The following is a 20,681-nucleotide window of genomic DNA, read 5'->3' on the forward strand; positions in this document are numbered from 1 at the left end:
GGAAATCCTGGGTCTGGTGGAGCAGAAGGTTACAGCAAGGAAGATGATGATGCCCAAGCCGGATGAGGAGCTGGGGAGAGTAAGCAGCACAGGCACCACCAGTCAACAGGAGGCAGCCACCCTCCCCATGGACCACATGCACGTTCATACGGCAACACGTGCTGAGAGCTTTTGTGGTCCATTAGTTTGCTTCTAAAGAGGAAGGAAACTTGCAAGCTACCTCAAAAAAAAAAAACAAAACACAAACCTAGACAAGTCACTAACACAACCCCCTGACAGGTGAGGGTTCAGCACTGCCTGCGCAACCCTATTTCAGTGCCACCGCTTCAGAGCTCATACGCCAGTCTTTGACCACTGCAGAGCTTCAACTGCAGTCAAACGGGGTTGAGGTGCTCCCAGATATCACTCCTAGGACTCTAAAATCATGAACACACAACTAGCAGCCATGTGCCCACCCAGCTCCTCACGTGGGTTATTACATTTTAGTTCCTCCCTTGCCAAAGGATCAGAAGCCCCTCAACTTAATAGGGTGTGCTGAAAATAAATCACGTCACATTTGTGAACCCTTCGGCTAGGCCTCATCAAAAAGCTCAAGAGAAAATGTATGATCTTTCTTAAAAATGGCGCTTGAGTAGTGTGCAGCAAATAAGGCATGAGTTCATGGACTAAAGAAAAAGAGATTTTTAAAAATACCTGCTCTGTACATCGAGGAGTGAGGAGTTCCAAAGTGACTGATCTCAAATTGAGATGTGCCCATGCGCCCATTCATTTTTCATCTCAGTTACAAAGAAAAATGCCAGGATTTCAATTTTCAGGCCAATTTATACCATCACATTACATATTTAATTGCAAAATGACATCATCTTAGAGAAGCTGAGAAATTCAGATGTCAAACACAACAAAGAGTAACAAATGAAGGTAAATTCCCAACTCAGAAAATGCCATCTGCTCTGCTTGACATGCTCCTATAATTAATGAATCAAGGAAAAAATGCTGCTAAAGGTGACTATTACACACAATTTTCTGAAGGGTGTAGATATAACTTTTGGAAAAAAGTGGACTATTTTGGAAGTAATAAAGGAGGAGAACTGGAACATGCAGAACGTGCACAGTTGTTTTTTCTTCTTTACTCTGGAATCATAGCAATTAGGTCTAATTCCAGCAACAACAAAACTTCTCAATTTAAAGGTTGTTTTGCAAGAAGCATGGAATATATATAACACTAACATTGAAGACACCAAGCAGCTTATGTGACATTGCGTACAGCAGAAAGATGATTTTGAGCCTTGCATAGATGACCTATGGCAACAGTGACATTTTGGTAAGTTCAGCAACGGCAAGAAGAACTTCAAAACTATTTCTTGTGTCAGTAATAGACTCTTCCCTTAGTAACTTCCCACAACTGCTACCACCAGCAAAATTCAACCTTGGTAGCTACGGTCTGAATGACAGCATAAAGAAAAGTCAAGGCAGCTGCCAAGATTTTAAAACTGGGCACTTAGACCTATTCATGCATAATACCACTGATGCCAGCCTTTGCAAAATACCTCACACTATCTCTCTATTGGGGCTGAAGTGATGGTAGAAATCATTACAAGTTACAAAAATAGAGAGTAATGCCAAAATTCAAGTTACTAACCAGAAGCAGGTATGCTGTTCTGAAAGGGCACTGCTAGGTCTAATTTTGGTTTTAAAAATATGCTTATCTGAAGAACTTTAAGTCCAGAATTTAAATTGTTTTAACTTGCTAGCACCTAGACATCCCAACATCTTCCTAACCTAGGAAAACTGGAGATTCATTGTGCACAGACATTAAAACAGACTATTCTATTTTCATCATATATGCTGAGAGGAATATGAAATGAAAACACACCACAGAAGCAAGCATATATTCAAGTTACATGTTAGGATTCAATCTTACCAAAATTAAGGTGGCTTCTGGCGGCCTTCCAAATCCCCTCTCTCCTTCCGCTGGTTGCACAAGGAATTTAAGCCATGTCTAAATTGTGAGATCCAAACACATGGGTTCAGTCTGCATCCTGACTTTATTTTGGGATGACACCAATTCCCCATCACGATGAAAACTGAGTTCACGTGCACCGTTCCTTCACAGGGTGGTTCCAGTTGGGAAGGGCGATGAAGGCACCAGCCAGAGGAGAGCTGCAGAACACTCCAACCAGGCTTTGCAGCTGAACGTTTGAGACACATATCGCGGGTGCCATGGAGGGCTGAGCTGCCTCTGGATTGTAGCCTTATGCACTTAGCTTGAAATATATTTGACCAAATATAAACAACCACATCTCACTGAGTCACTCTACTCCCCCTCTCTCTTTATAGTCACTGAAGAGAAATAGGCATTTGTAGGCTGTGATTCATCCTATCCCAAAGTAGCTATTCTAAGAGCTTCTATCATATCCTAAAAGCATCTGTGTTTCTCTATTGGCTACCTGAGATGGTCACCCTTAGGCTCCTTCTATCATGTCCTTCATTAAACATTTAAGAGGTGAAATCTTACTATGGGAGAAGCTTTATTAGGAACATAAATATTTAGACACTTAAGTAACATACGCTGGATAGCACTTTTGATTTTCAAATTCATTTAAAATAACTAAAAACATTAACACATAGCTAAAGAACACCTGTATTTTGACAATGTACAGTTACAGCTTTGGTGTAAATCCTCAGCTTGCCATAAGCATGTTCCAGCTATGTTGCTATATAAGCTACATAAGCTTGTTCTCTAAGCTATGCTGAACATGTTCCAGGGTATTTTTTCCCCTGACTGAACATCAATCCTTGCACTCACTCATGCTTTCTTCCTCTGAACAACTGATTGACACCAAATTAACCTAAGAGGAGTTGGACTGGGATCCTCCTCCTGATTTTCTTTTTTATTTTGGAGGGAGGCATTTTTGGGGGAGGGAAGGTTGGTAAAACAACCAATATCTTGCTGACTCTGTCTATATAAGCTAGGTAATATAAACTGGCAAAATAATAAGCTAGGTAAAATAAATTGGCAAACCACCTATATTGCCTTATTCTTAGAACACAGACTTATGCAAAAGTTTTTCCAGGAAAGTGATTCTATTTTTCTTCATGACAGCTGAAAAAAAGCTGTTTGCAGTTTGCTGATCTGAAATACCAAATCACAGAAGTATTAAAACATTAACATTTAAATTTTAGTCATCCAAACCCAGACAGCTAGTGCCTTCTTAGATGCCCTAGGGAATTCCTGTTGGCCGCCAGTGGCCACTGCTGGAAAGACTGGGTTACTGGTATGTCCTGGCTTATATCTGCCAGCCCCATGCAGATGTCCCAGATATAAAATGGTCTATTGTCAGTTTAGATGCCATATATTTAGGTACCTGTACCTGTCCAAAAATGTAAACCATTTCCTCAATACATATTAGAGCAGATCTTCCCAACTCTTCTAGCAGAATGTAAAAGGGTTACATACAAAACAGAAATCCTTTCTCTTCAACTGCTGAACGCTACTCAGAATAGATGTTTTACGAATCACAAGGAATCATAGGGTAAATCACAAGCACTATTTAAGCCAGCAACATACATTACAAATTCAAGATAAATCCTTCTCTTTGCTAACTGACTTCATGTCCCCCTGTTTCGTATAGCCTCCACCACAACCAGGGAATTATCTGATGGAAGTCTCCCAAGCCTCTCACTCCAGCTGAAATAAACACCAAATGCTTAAGTCTTCATAAAAATGTATTTTGAATCCATGCGGTTATGAAGAATACTTTCCAAATGTGTCAAATTAAGAAGAAAGCAAGCGTTGTGCCCTTTAGTCTTTAACACCCAGTTGGAAACAATGCAAAGGTGTAAACTGCCACTACCCACTAATGCCTAAATTATCTTTAGCGAGACCCCTGTGCATTGGGAAGTTCTTCCACTGCTGATAAAAACACGCTCCTTCCTCCTCAGAACCCTCCATGACTAATTTCCTCCATAGCTATTGTTCTGGCCTCAGATTTGGAGCAGCTCCTATTAAAACCCACAACTGGAGGAAACCATTTGATAAATCACCGTTGTCAGAGAACCTCCTAACCTCATCCACGAAGTCACGTGGGCATAGGAAAACCCTCTTGTGTTTCAGGGAGCACAGGTGGCAGATGCATATACTAAACTTCTACCCCTTATCCCAAGAATTTGCTGGCTTCCTATAATAGCCAACCTACTGGGAAGACACAGGAGCAAGATTTGTCCTCTAAAAAGTTCCTTAATTACCAAGAATAATACTTCATATAACTACATGAGAGAAGATTACGTTTTCTGCAGGTAAACCAAATATTTCTTTAATCTTCTATGAAGCTTCAGTTATTGGCCTCTAATGTATTCAGATCCTGCATATAATTCAAGCAGTGGCTGCAAATAATAAGTCTTCTGACCAGTGATGTAATGAGGACTCTCTAATTATCCTTTAAATCCAAAAGCTCCATTTTATTACTCCATTATAAATCCAAAAGGAAAAAGATGCCACTGAAACTAAGCTACATTTTGAATTTTCCCATCTTCAACTAGCACAAAAATAATTCGGCTCACTCGAATTCACTAAAATGATCCTATTGTTTTTGCACACTACCGCAATACAGGTGTAAAACATCCTGTTGCTATTTAACAGGTGATGCTAGCTCCTGTTTCCCTACAAGCTGCCACTTAACAGCCTGAGCCTGTAGGGTAGATGCTCAAGGCCATGCAGCAAAATCAGCAAGCAATCTCCACTGTAAGCAGAGAAAATAGGCTCCAGGAGACTTCACAGAAAATGAGAGCCAATTGGATAATTTTTGTTTTTTTAAAAATCAGTAAGAGTAGGATTGGATCCCTCACCCTTTTACAGCAATTAATAACCTGCACATGTAAGAGCAGAGGACTCCATATAATTAACAAAGCATTACTTTGGCAAGGAGGGAAGGCCTGGAGTATGTAAGTACAGGGTTTTATTTCTTTCTGTGAAGTATGGATGACAGGTAGGAGAAAGCTATGCCAAGTGAACTGCTGGCAAGGAACTAGTCTTTCAGTTAGCAGGCAGCTCTGTTTTGTGAAGTCTAGGAGTTTGTGTTCACATAGGCAAGCTCTTCTTTAAACAGCAGAGTTACATGCGTTCAAACAGTCATGAGTTTTGCACCAAATTTCCATTTTCACCACAAAAGAGGTTGTTTTGTTTCAGCTTGCTCTCTGATTAATGTGAAGTGCCAGGAATACTTTTATTTGTATAATGTTTTTAAACATTACATGTGGGTCTTTGCCTAATTACTCTGCCACATAATACTATATACGTGATCACAAACCTTCATTTTTCCCTATGCCATGTAACAGAAACCAAAAAATAAGTAGCTGTATACACAGGAAGAAACAAGAATTGTTTTCACTCAGGAAAAATAAGCAAACAAGTAAGAGTAATGAAGGGCAAGAAACAAGGTCCTCTAGCAGAAGCACTAGGTGTGGGATAAAATGGCATCCAAAAGCCTGATCTCTGACGACAGCATGTTTCAAGCAGCACACGTCAAGATTTAATCCCACCACCTCAAAAATGAAGTAAATTACAGAAAGAATGCCTCAGAAATCAAAATGCACACAGGACTTCATTCACCACAGGTCCAAAGACAGAACGGAGAGTTTATTTGTAGGGAAAAGTCTGTAAGTGGATAGCATCCAGCTTTCTAACACGGCGTACTTCACCTCTTCTGTACTATTCTCTGACTCTCGTCTCCTTCCCTCCCTCAAAAAAAAGTGTTATAAAATTGACCAAGCCATTCATTTGGCTATTCCCCCTCATACCAACTCTCATAACGATAAAATATTAGCACTAATACACATTAGTAGAGCCAAAATAAGATTAGAAGGCATCCTGTCTGCTACCTTTGGCTTACTTAAAGGTAGTACTAGGCAAAAGGGACTGCAGAGGAAAAGCGCAAGATGAAGATTACACAGATCTTTTGCTGTGGGGTATACAGTCTTATGAACTTAAGATCTTTAGGTCAATTTTACTGCAGTCCACCTGCCCTCTTGGCGATCACAATGCCACCTCATCCCCTGAAGCCATCTTCGGCAGGCCCACGAGGAGGGGTTGGCCTGTTTGGGCAGTATTAACCATCAAAGAGTTCTCTGCCCCTTCCCTCTGGGCCAGTTGAGACCAAAAGAAACCTGTTGACAAAAATAACCTGCAGGTCTTCAGGTCATAAATACTTAGGCCAACAATACTGATCTCAGTGTTGGTCACTGAAGCATTATTGTATGAACTACAAAAGCTGTATTGAGGATGTGAAATTAAGTTTACCACCAAGCATCCCAAAATAGCTGGTCAGCTCAGTTCAAAGTTGTCTAAAAAATTCTTCATTTTTGGGCAATCTGAGCCAGGCTTCCAGAAACTTTGGTTGGAAGAAACCTCTGGAGGTTACCTAGTCCAGCCTCTGCCTCAAAACAAGACTATCATCAACAGCAGATCAGGTCAGCTGTGGCTTTCCCTTGATGAGGTCCTGAAAAACTCTGAGGACAGATAATTAGCTTCTCTGGATGACCTGCTGCAGTGCTGCACTACCCTCCTAGTAACAAGATTTTCCCAACATCCAACCTGAATCTCCAAAGCAACAATTTGTTGTCATTGCCTCCTGCTGCCATCTGGCACTATTAAGTAGGGTTTGGCCCCGTTATCGTCATAACCATCCTCCAGTAGCTTTAAACACCTGTAAACAGCTACTGGATTGTCCCTTACCCTCCTTTTCATCCAACTAAAGAAGCGCATCTCCCACATCCTAGACCTCTATTCATAACAGTAGCTCTTCACTGGATCTAGACATGGCAACAGGACTTCATATGAGCTAGAAGTACTACCTTAGACAAAAGCCGTGACCATGTGCTCAGTTCCCAATGGATGAACTAAAGAGACTTCTATCTCTATCTCTTCCCTTTACTGTTGGCAGCATATACAAGGGAATATCACTCAGGTGTTTTGCATTTGCTTCTTTTGACTCTTCTTTGAACTGCTGACAGAAGGGGTAGGTTAAAAGCTCTGGATCCAGCACAGAAAGGTCGACAGAATTTTAGGCCTTACTATTTCGGTCCTCTCAGATATTTTGCATATTGAATCCACTTCATTTTACAAAGATATATACGACCAAGCCACCTAACAACAAAAAATGAAGTTACCAGTGCTTACTTTCTAGAAGAGTTCTTTCTAGTTCGTTCTAGAAGGTCCTTCAAAACCCAAAATTTTATGCAGATGCTTCCAATTATGGACATCTTCAAAGATTTCTTTTTGAGACAACGTAACTTCAAGTATATTGGCAGCTCCAAAAAAACCCCCAAACCTTTAAGGATATCCCATTCATTCTGGTCCTTTTTTCAGTCTACTATGCAGAAAGCAACAAATAACTATTAACCCACTGACAAAATCCTGCTGAAGTAAGCAGTAATCCCGAAGTAATCCTGCTGAAGTAAGTGGAACTACAGCAGTTTCAGTCATTCCCCCTGTTTAGAAAACTCATCGTCTCAATCCTAAAAGCCTTCTGCACAGTTCTACACAAACCCACATTTCCCCCTTTCCAGTTTGTTTCCAGCAGCAGATGCCACCAGGGACTCGGCAGCAGCAGGGACCAGCTCTAGCAGGTTTGGCACTGCTAGTACCACGTAAGGAACAGTGCTTCAGTCATCTCTGAAATTTGTAAAGAAGAATGAGGTAAGCTTTCTAGAAAAGCGAGAACAATGCTGTAATAATCCTCCTGTCAGCCCTAGGGCCATTGCCACAATTCAGATGACCAAACTGCTCAGCTGCTTCATGAGGGAGGAGTACTGAGCTCCACCCAGCTCTGGCCTCCAGTTATTGCCACAGTATTAGTCAAGAGGCCTCTTTATAGCTCAGAAAGTGTATTGATTTTTCTTCCCCCTTCCTCTAATTCACAACAGCGAGGACAGGTTATTTCATGAAAATGACTGACTGAAGCCACCGATACCTCCTCCTTCTGCTGGAATGTGCCTTAATCTTACCATTACGGCTATTACGCCCTCACTCTTCCTGTCCACACTCACCACTGCTCCTGCAGGATGCACATCCAGGTCTAACCATTCCCAGGATTCAACAGCTTGCACCTCCAGAAAAAAAAATCACAGGGTATCCATGCCTCTCCCGTGGCACCCAGCAATCCGAATGGCACAGCCCACTTCATCTGCCATGGTATAAACTGGAACAGGCTCTTCAGGGAATTAGGAAAAGAACCAGAGAAATCAGATACCTTCTCAAAGCTTTAAGTAGCAGGAGAAATACACTCCACCACAAACAGGAAGCAAAGAGCATAAAGCATTATGAAATTAAGTGAATTAATTGAGTAACATAAGACCTACCTCTAACTGCCAACAGGCAATACACAATCCCAAGAGTGAAATACCTGATATGCATTGCATCACCCAAAGCTGTCTAGATGAGACCTAAATCCCATGTCTTTTTCCCCCCCCCCTCACAATACTGAATCAAAGACTCAAGCACAAGCAGATGGCAGGAAGCACTTCGTTCACTTGTTCTGCAAACATGAAATCTAAGGTGCCTCTAGTAAGGCATCTTTATTAGATTTCATTAATCTGAAAAGCTAAAGCTAACATTTATTCACTTAAAGACTACAATAAACGAACGGCTTTAGGAAGGCTAGCTTTACTAATATCATGTAATGGAAGGTAGCAAAATGTCCCAGAATGATAAATCTTGGGAATTTCAACAGATACACTGACAAGGCTGAACATGCTGTAGTGCCCAAAATTAATCTTTTCATATTTTGTATGAAAAGCCAGTTTCCTCATGGTCCCCTTGGCACCTTCACAGCTCACCTCTGGTCCAGCCTGCAGAGTTGGTTGTATTTTTTACCTGACCCTTGACAGAGAAGTTGAACATTAAGGATATCACAACACTACTGCTGCTATGGAAAGAGCATCATCACCTCATTCAAGCAAGTGCAAGAATGTCCAGTTTCCCAGGAATTAGAGAAAGTTTCAGTAGAGCAAAGACCAAGAAACTCCAAAATCTTCTCCAGCTCACAAACAGCCAGCAGGACAAGGGCCTGAGGGCTCAGGGAACCACTAACTGGTACCACTAGCAATAATCAAAAATACAGTCAACTCCTAAGAACCACTGCTCCAGTAGTGAACCCCAAAATCACCTTGATGTTTTGATATCTCACCATATACACACATAGGACAGAAATTCCAGATTTGAGAACAGCAAATAAAGGCTGAAATAATTAATGCATCAAAGCCTATGTTAAGGCCTTCAATGCTCAGGACCTACACGTCCATATAGACACGTTGCACTGCAAGGAAATGCTCTACTTCGTGAAAACCTTGTGCGCACTTGGAAAGCCCTCTCGGGAAACAAAAATGCACCTCACCCATACCCACCAACAGCCAGCTTACACAAGTCAAGTCAAGCACATTTAGACACCCCTGTACCTTAAAACAGTTATTTTTCTCTGAGACCTGTGAATTCAACCCATACCCTTTCCAGTCTTAAATCTTTAACAAAATATTCCTTCCTCCTTGAAAATGTAATAGTCCTACCATTGCTGAAGAAACTCGCCATGGATATACTGTCCCAAGCAACCACTGGCTAGGGCCAAATCTCCTGGTCCTGAAAAACGTCAGTAACAAATCCAACTATCAGCTCGCTGATAGTTGACCAGGGACACCAAGCTAAAGGGAGGACACGGACCTTCCTATACTTCAAATTCTCTCCTGTCAGAGGAGGTGTAGGCTGATATATACTCAATCTCCTAGACCTCCCTTTTGAGGCCACGAGGCACGAAATATTTGTCTCTCACCGGGGGGGTAGGAACACCTCACAGAGGCCCACAAAAATACGATGAACAGTCTGGCTCCTTCCTGGATAAACCAGGAGCAATGGCAAACCAAGCAGCAGTACAATCCAGCAGCAGCGGGAAGCTGCTCCCCCATCACTCGATCCTTCCCCTGTAGACACCTACGAAGCTCAATTCCCTCTACGCTGCTTTCTAACATCAGCATCAAGCCACCAGGTGAACCATCCAGAAACAGTCTCCAATTCTCTCCATGTGGAGACACAACAGACCGATTTATCCTTCAGCACAAACAGCTGCAGCACCATCAAAACAAGGAGGAGTAGCTGAAGTTAAACCTAAACCTGGAATTTGGTGGTGAGCAGAGGAAAACACTGTCAAGATTTTGCAGCCACAGACAGACCCTGGGTTTGTTGCTTTAAGATACATGATCCCAACTGGTCATAGGTCAGAAGTATTTCTGGACTTTACACTGACATTATACTTTCATACGGAAACATTACTCAATGACAGTGTTGCTGTCTCAGCTCTATCTAGGCAAAGAGTGACCTGCGTCTCCAGTACGCTGCAGGCAGCTCATGAAGCCTTCCAGTCTAGGAAATTTGATTACTCCAGAATGTGCTATGTCTTTCCCCAGTAATACAGCTGCGTACCATCATCCGCCCGTCTTCCCGGATGCATCCTCACAGTGCTCACACATCTACTCACAATCTTGCAGCTCTCTGTGGCCCCGGCCCTGGGCAGCAAAAGGGCTACCTTGGGCAGCAAAAGGGCTACCTTGGGCAGCAAAAGGGCTACCTTGGGCAGCAAAAGGGCTACCTTGGGCTCCACAGAGGAACAGTCCCTGACAATCATCGTTGCCATCAGTCAGCCAAAATGTTGGTGCGCAGCTGCAAGTCAGGATAAGCTGTTGAGTTATTCAACACTTTAAGCTCTTTGGAGAAGTCTACTCTTCCTTCATACCTGTAGTTGACTGAGCCATACGGACTACATTTTTATTCCAAATCTAGTTGAGTGTTTCGATATTACATTTCTCTGAAGCCATAAGCTAATTGATAGTGTCAAACCCAGTTATCACAAATAATCCAACCACAATGATCAAAACAGCAAAAAGCGCAGGGGAAATAGCAGCAGCAGAAAGGAAAGACTGTTTTTGTTTTTAAAGGTTTATTCACCAGAAATGAGTAACTTGAAACTGAAAAGCATTTTTGATCAACACTCTTCCTGACTTCCACTTCAATGACATTTTAATGAACACTTCCTAACTAGCTCTGCTTATGTAAAGTTGCAAATGAACACAGGAGAACACTGAAAGAATGAAAGAAGGGGGGGGGGGGGAGGAGGGGAGAAAATTCCATCAGGCATTTTATTTCTTGGATGCCTCTCAGAAAGTGAATAATAATTCATCTGGGGAAAAGTGATCCAGCAAAGATTCGATTGGTAAAAGACATCTGGAAAGGAGTAATAAGTAAGACAGAAAGAGTCTGAATTATGATAGAGGGACATGAAGAAAGATAGAGATCTGGAAGCCAATTAGGTTACTTTGTAATTCTGCAAAGACGAAGGTAGTGTGTTCACATCTGTCCCGAGTACTTCAGCCCCAGACAACTAACAATAAACTGCCAGAAAAACAAATTATAGAAGAGCAGTAAATGTTATTGTAGGACCGGCTGGAGCCATCTGAAGCGAGATTTCTACCCTGAAAACTGACAGTATGAAAATACCTTCTTCGATAACAGGTTTAACATGGTTCATGGTTCTTTATTTTTGTTTTTATTGGCAGGTTGGACCAAATTCTGAAACCTTCCAGTAGAACCACAATAAGACCTATGAGGGCCTATTAAAAGTGGGGGAAAAAAAGGCAATATAAACAAGCAGACTGTTCATTCACCTAGCATGGCATGAGTTTCAGTGAGAACATGCCAAACCTAAATAAATGAGGCTGTATAATTTTACTCGGCAGCGTAAGGAGCAAAATAATCATGCAGTGTTACTGAGATTCCAAGAGCTACCCAGAGGATGCAAAAACATCTAACACCATCAGGCAGCAATGGGAATACCAATTTAGTACACTTTTTCTTCTTCCTGCCATAAATTTTAAACAGAACTTTTTCCAGTGTCTTGTAGCCGAGCTTTTAACCCAAGAAAAAGCAAGAGTTCCCAAAATGGCAGTCACATGCCACCAGTGGTAGGATTCATGTACCACTTTTGCTACGGTAGGTATACCACAGTTTAAGAATCCCTAGGTTAGTAGAAAAAGTAGTCTGTTTAATACTGCACGCTACAATTCTAGAGACTCTGCAACCAGCAGAGAAACTACAGAGCAGCTGTAGTAGAAGAGATGAAAATTTCACCCACCAAGTGTTAGCAGCAAGTAGACTTTATTTTTAATCTTCTTATGACAACTGTTATTCTATAAAAGCCAAATTCAAGAAAATGATGCTCAAATGAAGATTTCAGACTCACAATCCCAAACACACCAATGCCAAAGATTTGAGATTTTGGCAGGTCTGCTCATGTCTAAAAACAGGCCATTTCTTCAGAGAGAAGGCCCTAAATGATAAAGGATATAAGTTTCAGAGGGAAAGTATGTTGAGGTGACACATGTCATGTCGTCCGCCCACCCATCTGCACAATGCAGAAGTACCACTCCTGTGGTGACAGCAGGGATACGCAACAAAACAGCCCATCTCTTCGGCTATAGGAAAACATTACTGTATAGCCACCGTCTTGCAAGTCACCTTGGACGGAGAGACAGACCCTTACATTAGTGCAAATCACTGCTGTAGCCTACCACTATTCCAAATTTCACTCGCACCAGATGAGCCATAGCATACGCCAGCAACTACAGCAAGTGCCAAAGACTGACGTGCCCCAGCTTGGAGCTCCAGCCTGTGTCAGAAGTTTTGTGGCTAAGGTCTCCAACGAGCAACACCGGCTGGCACCCTCCGACCACCTTATCACAGGAGAGAGAAGCCGCAGGGGTCTACCTGGAGTTCATACACCCCCTAAAAGCATACGAAGTTGACACTACACAAAAGGGCCTTGTCCACAGCGGGAAGAATTACATGCCTCCCAGCAGCGGTATCAGCTGTACTGGATGTATGCAAACAGCATTAATGCCAAACAGAAGTTACAAACTGGGATCACTGATGCTGAAGAAACTTTTTTTTAAAAAAAAACATACTCAAAAACTGTACAAAAGAAGCCTTCCACTAGTCCTTGACAGTAATTTTAGAGCATTTCCCAGAAGAGTTTAAATACGTATTTGGCCCTAAAGCCTACTACAGGTACTTTTTCCATTTGCAGTGTGGTATGTGCACACACGAAGGGAAAAGGGAGGACAGATGGCTAAATCTATGCATATTTACCGAGGTATGAACACCACGTTAAAATCATAAGCACTAGGCCAAGTCACATGTTTAAAATTAATTACACTTCCGCTACTACCTACAAGTCCACACTGCTTTAAAAATCTGCAAGTCTGAACAAGACACATCAGTGTGACATGATCGCTTAAGTATATTAATCCCACATGGATATCCTCTGCAGCTGAATTAAAGGCATACAAGTTGTTCCATGCTACTGTTCAAATACATATTCAGCAACATTACTGCTGTCTGTTCCCCTCCCAGCAGCAACGCAAATATGCCTAAAAGAAACAGAAAACAAAACATCTGGAAACAGAAGCCTACAGGCAATGTTCTCATAGCTCAAAAAAATATGTCTATATTCCATGTATACACAGAGAAATATACACATATGTGCATAGAAGGAATAAATATATGGGGTTTCCGCACAAAACTAGTAGTAAGAAAAACATTTTAATTTCTGACAGATTTTCCCTCCCGTCACACTCACCTTCACGGGTGGCCATTCCCCCCCGTGGGTCTGCCCACGAATTGCCCAGCGTTGCGCACTGCCGACCACAGCGAGCCCGCGGCCGCAGCGCTGAAGCGGGAGGCACGGGGGGGCGATTTGGAGGAGGCCGCGGGGGCGGCCACGGCTCCCCGGAGCCCTTTTCCTCTCCCTTCCAGAAGTCACAAAAACTTAGGACTGCCGCTCGCTGCAGCTCCCCGCAAGCACGCCGTGCCAAATGCTGACTTAACAAAACCATAAATCACCGCCGAACCAGATGCAACGGGCAGGCAGCAGCGCCCGCCGCCCCGTCCCACGCCGCGGCGGCTCCCCCAGAAAAGCGAAGGGGAAACGAGCGGCGGGGGCCGGGGGCACCCGAACAAGTGCCGGGCTCGGGGCGGCGGCAGGCGGAGAGGCCGAGGCGGGCTCGGCGGCGGCCGCCGCCCGCCCAGGTGCGGCGGGACGGGCAGCGGCTCGGCCGGGCGCGCCCCGGCGGCCGCTCCCCGCGCAGAGAGGCGCCGCGGGCCGCCGCCGCCGCCACGCTCCCCCGGGGCCGCCGCCGCGACTCCTCCCCGGGGCGGCGGAGAAACGCAACTCCCGCCGCCGCGCACCCGCAACGTCCCCGCGCGGCCCGGCCCCGCGGCGGGGGGAACACGGAGACGCCGCGGGACCCGCTGTCCCCCCACCGTGCCCCGGCAGCCGCGGGGCGAGGGCGGGCGGCGGCGCGGGCGGCTGCCTTACCTCGGAGCGGGGCGCGGGGCGGGGGAGCACCCGCTTCTCCCACCCGGACGGAGGCGGCTCCGCGCAGCGGCTTGTCACCTCTCCCGCCGCGACCGCGACGGCGGCGGCTCCTCGCGTAGGGGCGGTCCGGCCCCTCCCTGCCGGGGCCGAGCGCCGCGCCGCACCGCCCCGGGGCCGGGCCGGGCCCGCCCGCCGCCGCCCGCGCCGTCCCGCGGCGGCGGGGGCTGGAGCCGGGGCCGGGGCCCGGGCCCGGGCGGCGCCGGGGGTGCGGGCCGGCCCCGCGGGGTTTTGCCCGGCCCGCCCCGGGGACCAAGCCGAGCGTCTCCTCCGCAACACAACGGGGGCGGCAGCGGAGGGGGGTGCTGCGGAGGGGCCAAAATACTGGGCTTGAGGCGTGTTGTTCTGCTTCCTTTTTATTGCTGGAGCCATGGAATGTCACCGTTACTGTAGGCGATTTTCTGGAGGAAACAAACGCGTGGTTGGTTTGGCTCTCGGAGCTCATTCTTACCACATTTTGACCCGAATTCGTGAACAGTTTCTGTTCCCCTTAAATGACGTTCACAGGCGAAAAAGTGCTCTCCCCTCGCCCACGGCAGCCAGCGCAGGCCCGCGGTACCCCTCGGCCCCTGTTCCCCTGCAAGCCGCTCTCCCTGGAGCAAGGGCTGGCACCTTCCCCTAAAAAATACGGAATATCCCCAGCCAGAGAGAGAGGGGAACTGCAGTGGTTCCCAGTTTGCCTCCAGCCCGTCAGACTGCGCTTGTGCTCTGCCGGGTGAAGCTAAAGGTGGGGTTCGGTGGAGCTGTCGGGGTACCGCCGACTCCGGCCGTGTGTCCCCCGCGGTCCCCTCGCCCCCCGCGATCTCTGCTCTGTGGGCTGGCAGGGCTGAAGGCTCGTTGGACAAACCCCACGATTGGTTTCCAGGCAGTTTAGATCCCTGAGCAGCCTCTCCAGAAAGTCAGGCAACAAGGAGATGGTCGGGCATGGCAAGGAGTGAGGCCACAGCTGCCTCACCCTAAGTGGATCTAAACTGCTGCAGCATCACAATGTAAGGGGAGGGGGGGAATAAATCAGAAAGCATCTGCACTTCAATTTCAACTAAATTCTTTTAGTCTATCTATCCCTGAGGTCTTCTGCAAGAATCGGTAACGGAACTTTCAGATTCTTGCTACTGCCAAAATGTACTGTACCAAATTGTACTGTGTTACATTTTGAGAAAGAGAGTGAGCCTTTCAACTTAGCCACCTCCTTTGGCGTTCAGAGGCTGAAAAAGAGACAGAAAGAAAAGCATTTTCTTTATTTTTTTAAAGTAATGAGCAGAGTGATGAATTAATATTTTAAGGCTAATTGGAAACCAGTTCTAACCAGTCTGTTAAGGCGACCCCGTGGGTAAAGGTGTTTGAATATAACCAATGAGAAGAAGTATGTTAATATTGCTCTACTTTGAAAGGGAAATATAGTAAATGGAATAAATACAAAGCCCAGCCAGAGCTTAGCTGAGGATGCCACCAGGTACAATAAGCACCCTCCCCTAGTTGGTAGGAGGAAAGAATGGCTTCGAAAAGGGGGAAAAAATAATAATAATAAAAAAATCTGCTGCTGCTGCTCCAGCTTAACCCATTGCTGAAGACGGTAGTCCCCAGGCGACCAGGAGCAGCAACAGCAACATCTCTACCCATTCCTTCCTCCGTTTCTGCGATTTTGGTCTTGGTGAATGGCAGTTCCGTGGAGGAAAAGAAGTGAGGCTGTAAACATTTTCCTGGCACATTGTTTTTTAATCTTTGTTAAATGAGAGAAGGTAGAACTGAAAAAGACGTTGTTAAATAAGCAGAAAGCCTCCACAGGATGTTCCATCAATAAGACTTTAGTACACAGCTGGTATCGTAAAACGCAGGCTCTCCTGAGGCCTTCTATTAGGCATCTACTCAGAGTGAAGCAGGATTAAATATATTTCAGGCCAAATACAACATGTTTTTTTACCCTGCTTTTAAAAACCTCAGGTGGAGTGCCTATTCTTTTCAGGCAACTTATTGTGCCCATTAACTGTTTTTGCGCAAGCCCCTCTTTCTGCAAATCAACCTGATTACATTTTGTCTTCCTCTTGTGATTGTGGAGGACAACTGATGTTATCCTATTTACGACAATCTTTTACATATACGTCTAAAGCCATCATGAGGTATCTTTTCCCTTCAGACTTCTCTTTTTGATTCAAATTGTCGTGTTTTCCCAAACTTTTATCATTCTTGTCGCTCTCCTTTAGACACTTGAATGTAATGTCCACAACAGGGCACTGTGGACCAGTAAAGAACAAAGTAGAATAATTAATAGTGACTTACGTACAGCGTATTTGCTAATAAATCCCTCAATGAGATTCGTCTTTGTTGCAATGATGACTTCATGTTGACTGCGTAGGGGGTCGGTGCCAACAGCACCCTTTCTTCGCCAGCTATTCCCTGCATGAATTTCATGCCTTCCTAAGCGCCTACTCAGCACTTGTCCTCATTTGGGATACTCTCCACCAATCGAGAGTACTTTTTTAGTAGCGATAGTTTATCAATGTACATTCTGAAGTGGCTTATTGATATTAGAACATGGATCATTAATTTTGCTTTTTTCTTTAAAAAACAATTTTTAAATCAGTTTAATGAGGCTTGGTCAATATTATCCTACTTTGAAAGGTACAGCCTAGAAAATTGATGAGAAAGCAAAACAAAGTTAAATACCATTAACTCTTTAATATTTGCAGGAGGTTTTGTCTTATTTGTATTATTACTTTTTACTAAGAACATCGTAATAAAGACTCAATATACTTACCGTTAAACAAGGCACATGAAGAAAGCCATTCATATTGTACAAAATGATAAAATTATATTCAGAAATGTTGAGTACACTTAAAGCCGACCTGTCAAATCTTTTAACAGAGCATGAGAGCCCATTCTTTTGGTCTCCACGCTGCACTCCCCTACTGCACCACCTGCACCTCAGGGGCTTGCCATGAGGCCACCAGCCACGTCTCCTGCCTGGAGTCCAGGAGCGTCATACGAGCTAGCCTGCAGAAGGTGCCCATAGACATCGATTTTTCCACCAGCAGCCATCCCCCACCCAGTGGTGCCCTCATGTGTCTCCACACGTGAATTTCAAACACTGGGATTCCAGGAATTGGTTCAATTTTTACGTGACACTAGAAATGTGGCGTACGTGATCTGTACACTGTGCAGCCCCTTTCCCTGGAGCCTCAAATCAGTTTGGGAATTTCATACAAGGGAAGATGTATGGAGTGAAATAACTTGAGCCCATACTGGCATAAGCCATACTTTTAATTGAATAATAGTAGGTACCGAGAAAATCCAACAACCTGTTTTAGATCATGGCAAACTCCTGAGTTCAGACATGACTTCTCTTTGCCCCTTAACTTTCAAGGCTACCAGTAAAAAGAAACTTTACAAAAGACCATTTTTAGTATCTATATATTCACATGCTGCAGCAAGGGAAAGTTGGCATGCTTTCACTGACGTTATGCCTGTCTACACAAGTTGAGATTAATTTGTTGTTTCAAAGGCAGTCAAGTCAGTTCAATCTCATTTTTTTAAAGAACAGAAAAATTTAGCTGAGTATGAAGTTTTCCTATATGTGGGCACCTATATGTACATACAGAGGCCATTAGTATTCATAGCCAGTGCTATAACTCATTCTTTTCTTTCCTTTTTTTTTTTTTTTTGTTTTTTTTTTTTAATGGTAAAGAGAAAACATGAAACTTAACCTATGAACTCATGCAAGTTAATTGAACAAATATTTTATTATTTAATGCTGGAGCATCAGGTTTCCATAAACAATTCACCCAAAGTTTATGCAATGCCATCATCCAAGGAAACTAAGTCTGCAAGCTGCTTCTTCTGCACAAGTTTTGCAATGCCTTTTTTCATGTATGCAACATGAAATTTGTTCATGTGACCACTGGGGCATCTGCCCCATCTGTTCAGGATGCTTTTTCAAAATAATACTTCAAATACCTTCATGATATATTTATTAGGAAGTTTCACAGACCTTCATTATTTTAGCACTTAAGGCCATAGTGGATCAATAGATTACAGACACCATGCGCCATGTGCTATTAAATTGTCTCAAGACATAGCCACGGAGAGCCAGCCCAATGACTTTGTTACTCATCTTCAGCAGTCATATCAGAAGCCATCTTATCCCACAGCAGACTGAGTTTTGCGTGCTATACTCAAAGAAAAGGAGAAACTAAGGTTGACCAAGGGCCTGGTAGGGGCTGGCTTCTTCTTTAATCTGCAGTAGTGCCATATCTCCAGATGATCCTAAGAGAAAACCCATGCCTTGTGCTCCAAAGAAAGATAGGATCCCCCTGACTTGGAAGCAAATTCTTTCCCATTTATAAATTTGTTGAACGCTTTGGCACTTTGTTCACTGTCTGAAAAAGCTGTAGCAGACAAACATCTGAGAAGAAAGGTTCTCCATATGATTTCAGAAAACGAGTGCTTTCCCACCTATGTTCTAGCTCTAGGAAAGCCTCATTTCTAGTGCGTCAGAGAGAGATAACCCTCTACCCACAAATTACAATTGGGCTATTGTGCACGAGAGAGGAGCCTTTCCTTACTGTGACAGCCAACCAGCTGAAGTCCAGACATACAAGATTTTAATACATTCATTGTCTTAATGAAAAGCTGCAAATGTAATGAACATGCTCAGGGCGATACAGTGCTCATATCCTCCAGCAGGCCTGCAGAGGGACGTCTCTATACTACTACATATGACTCTTCTCTGACGCTATGGCCACGTGACGTAGTGTGTGTGGCATGCAGATGGCTAAACTCTTCTACGTCCAATAAAGCTGGCCACATTTGTGCTGCCTGCTGTGCACGGTTATTCCCTGAGCTTAGGGGATGGTAGTGTCTGTTTGCAAGGTCACTATTTTCTGAAAGCGTGTTAGCTGTCATGTAACTATACCATGTGTTAGGTAGTCATTAAACAGTACGGACCAATGCAAATTGCCAATGCTGAGCCATTGTCCTGTGCAGTTTGTGTGCACGTAACCTCGTAGGCTTCTCAGCCAGAAGAAACATGCAGCACTATGACCATCCATCCTGAAACTAGGCTAAACTATATGTGTGGAGAAGAATTCTGATTAGGTTTTCACCCACTTACAAGCGTGAGTCCTCCACCTTCCCCAATAACCTATCCGACAGTTACATTTGCTGCTAGCACGCCGTCTCTCATTTCAAGTTTGTTTTTAGCCAACTTCAAATTTCCAGCCACCAAGTAGCGTTGTACCTTTGACACGCAGGTTCAAAAGCCAGCCCTGACTGAGATCTCTCCTTCGCTCTTTGCTATACCTAGCAGTCACTGTAATTCTCTTCACTCTTTGATAAACCACACGCACTGCACTTCTCAAGCCTCAAATTGTAGAATTCCTTTCTGATCTCAAGTCTCCTACCCTGTAGATACAGCTAGTCTTGTCAGATCCCTCATGGAATACATTGTATTTGGCCCTTTTAATTTGCCTTTTTGTTGAACTGTGACTCTCAATCAGATAATTCAGCCCCACTGGCAAAAGTAGTACATGCTCTTCAATATTTACTATCATCTGCAAAGTTACTATGATATTTTATGTTGCCTAGATCATTGATAAAAGCATTAGGCAAAAAAAAATTGATCTCTGGGAAAAAACCCTCAGCACAATAATTGTCTTTGTTTATGTCTTTTCATTAACAGTGACGTCTGGAGATCAACCAGTGAGTCCGTTTTTAATCCACGTAATGTTAATTTCATATAATGGAAGTTCTTTTAAATCAGTGCTATTGTGGTATTGTCTAAAAAGCTTTGAAGGACTCAATGGCTGTTACGTGAACACAGTCGTCTTCAGCACTCAGAATTACATACTTTTCAAAGCAAGCGAAGAAGCACAGACACCTCCCTCAGCAAAAGAACTGTAGTAAGATCTACCTTCTGGGATGCCGTGTTGACTGACCTAAATTATATTTTAACCTCTAATTTTTGTTAGTAAGTTCCCAAATTAGCAATCTCTTTTCTATGGTTATGAATGACATCATTAATTATTCAATAGGTCCTTTCAAGCTTTTAAAAACTGAGGGAACTTCGACAATTCTCTTCTGGAATTACCCATGACCGAAGGAAATGCATTATTAGCAGCTGAAGACAGGTACTCGCCTAACTCTGCTAAGGCTGCAGTTTAATTTGAACAGATCCTGGCCTGCTTGCTCTCTTGCAGGTGATATTTAGTCTTTTTGCCA

General features: G+C 44.0%; 1 protein-coding gene across 6 annotated transcripts in view; it reads right to left on the reverse strand.

Moving 5' to 3' along the window:
- MBNL2 (muscleblind like splicing regulator 2) overlaps positions 1-14,549 on the reverse strand; it is a 109,654-nt gene extending 95,105 nt beyond the window's left edge. For 4 of the 6 annotated variants that reach the window (XM_072849966.1, XM_072849967.1, XM_072849961.1 and 1 more), the window contains exon 1: positions 14,412-14,549. The gene's annotated coding sequence lies outside the window, so the exon portion shown is untranslated. Of the gene's footprint in view, positions 1-13,673; positions 13,828-14,411 lie in introns of those variants that run through there. The other 2 variants (XM_072849968.1, XM_072849964.1) reach the window with 2 other exon arrangements.
- Positions 14,550-20,681: the final 6,132 nt, after the last annotated feature.

The sequence above is a fragment of the Ciconia boyciana genome, chromosome 1, assembly GCF_034638445.1.
Source record: "Ciconia boyciana chromosome 1, ASM3463844v1, whole genome shotgun sequence".
Lineage (NCBI taxonomy): Eukaryota > Metazoa > Chordata > Aves > Ciconiiformes > Ciconiidae > Ciconia > Ciconia boyciana.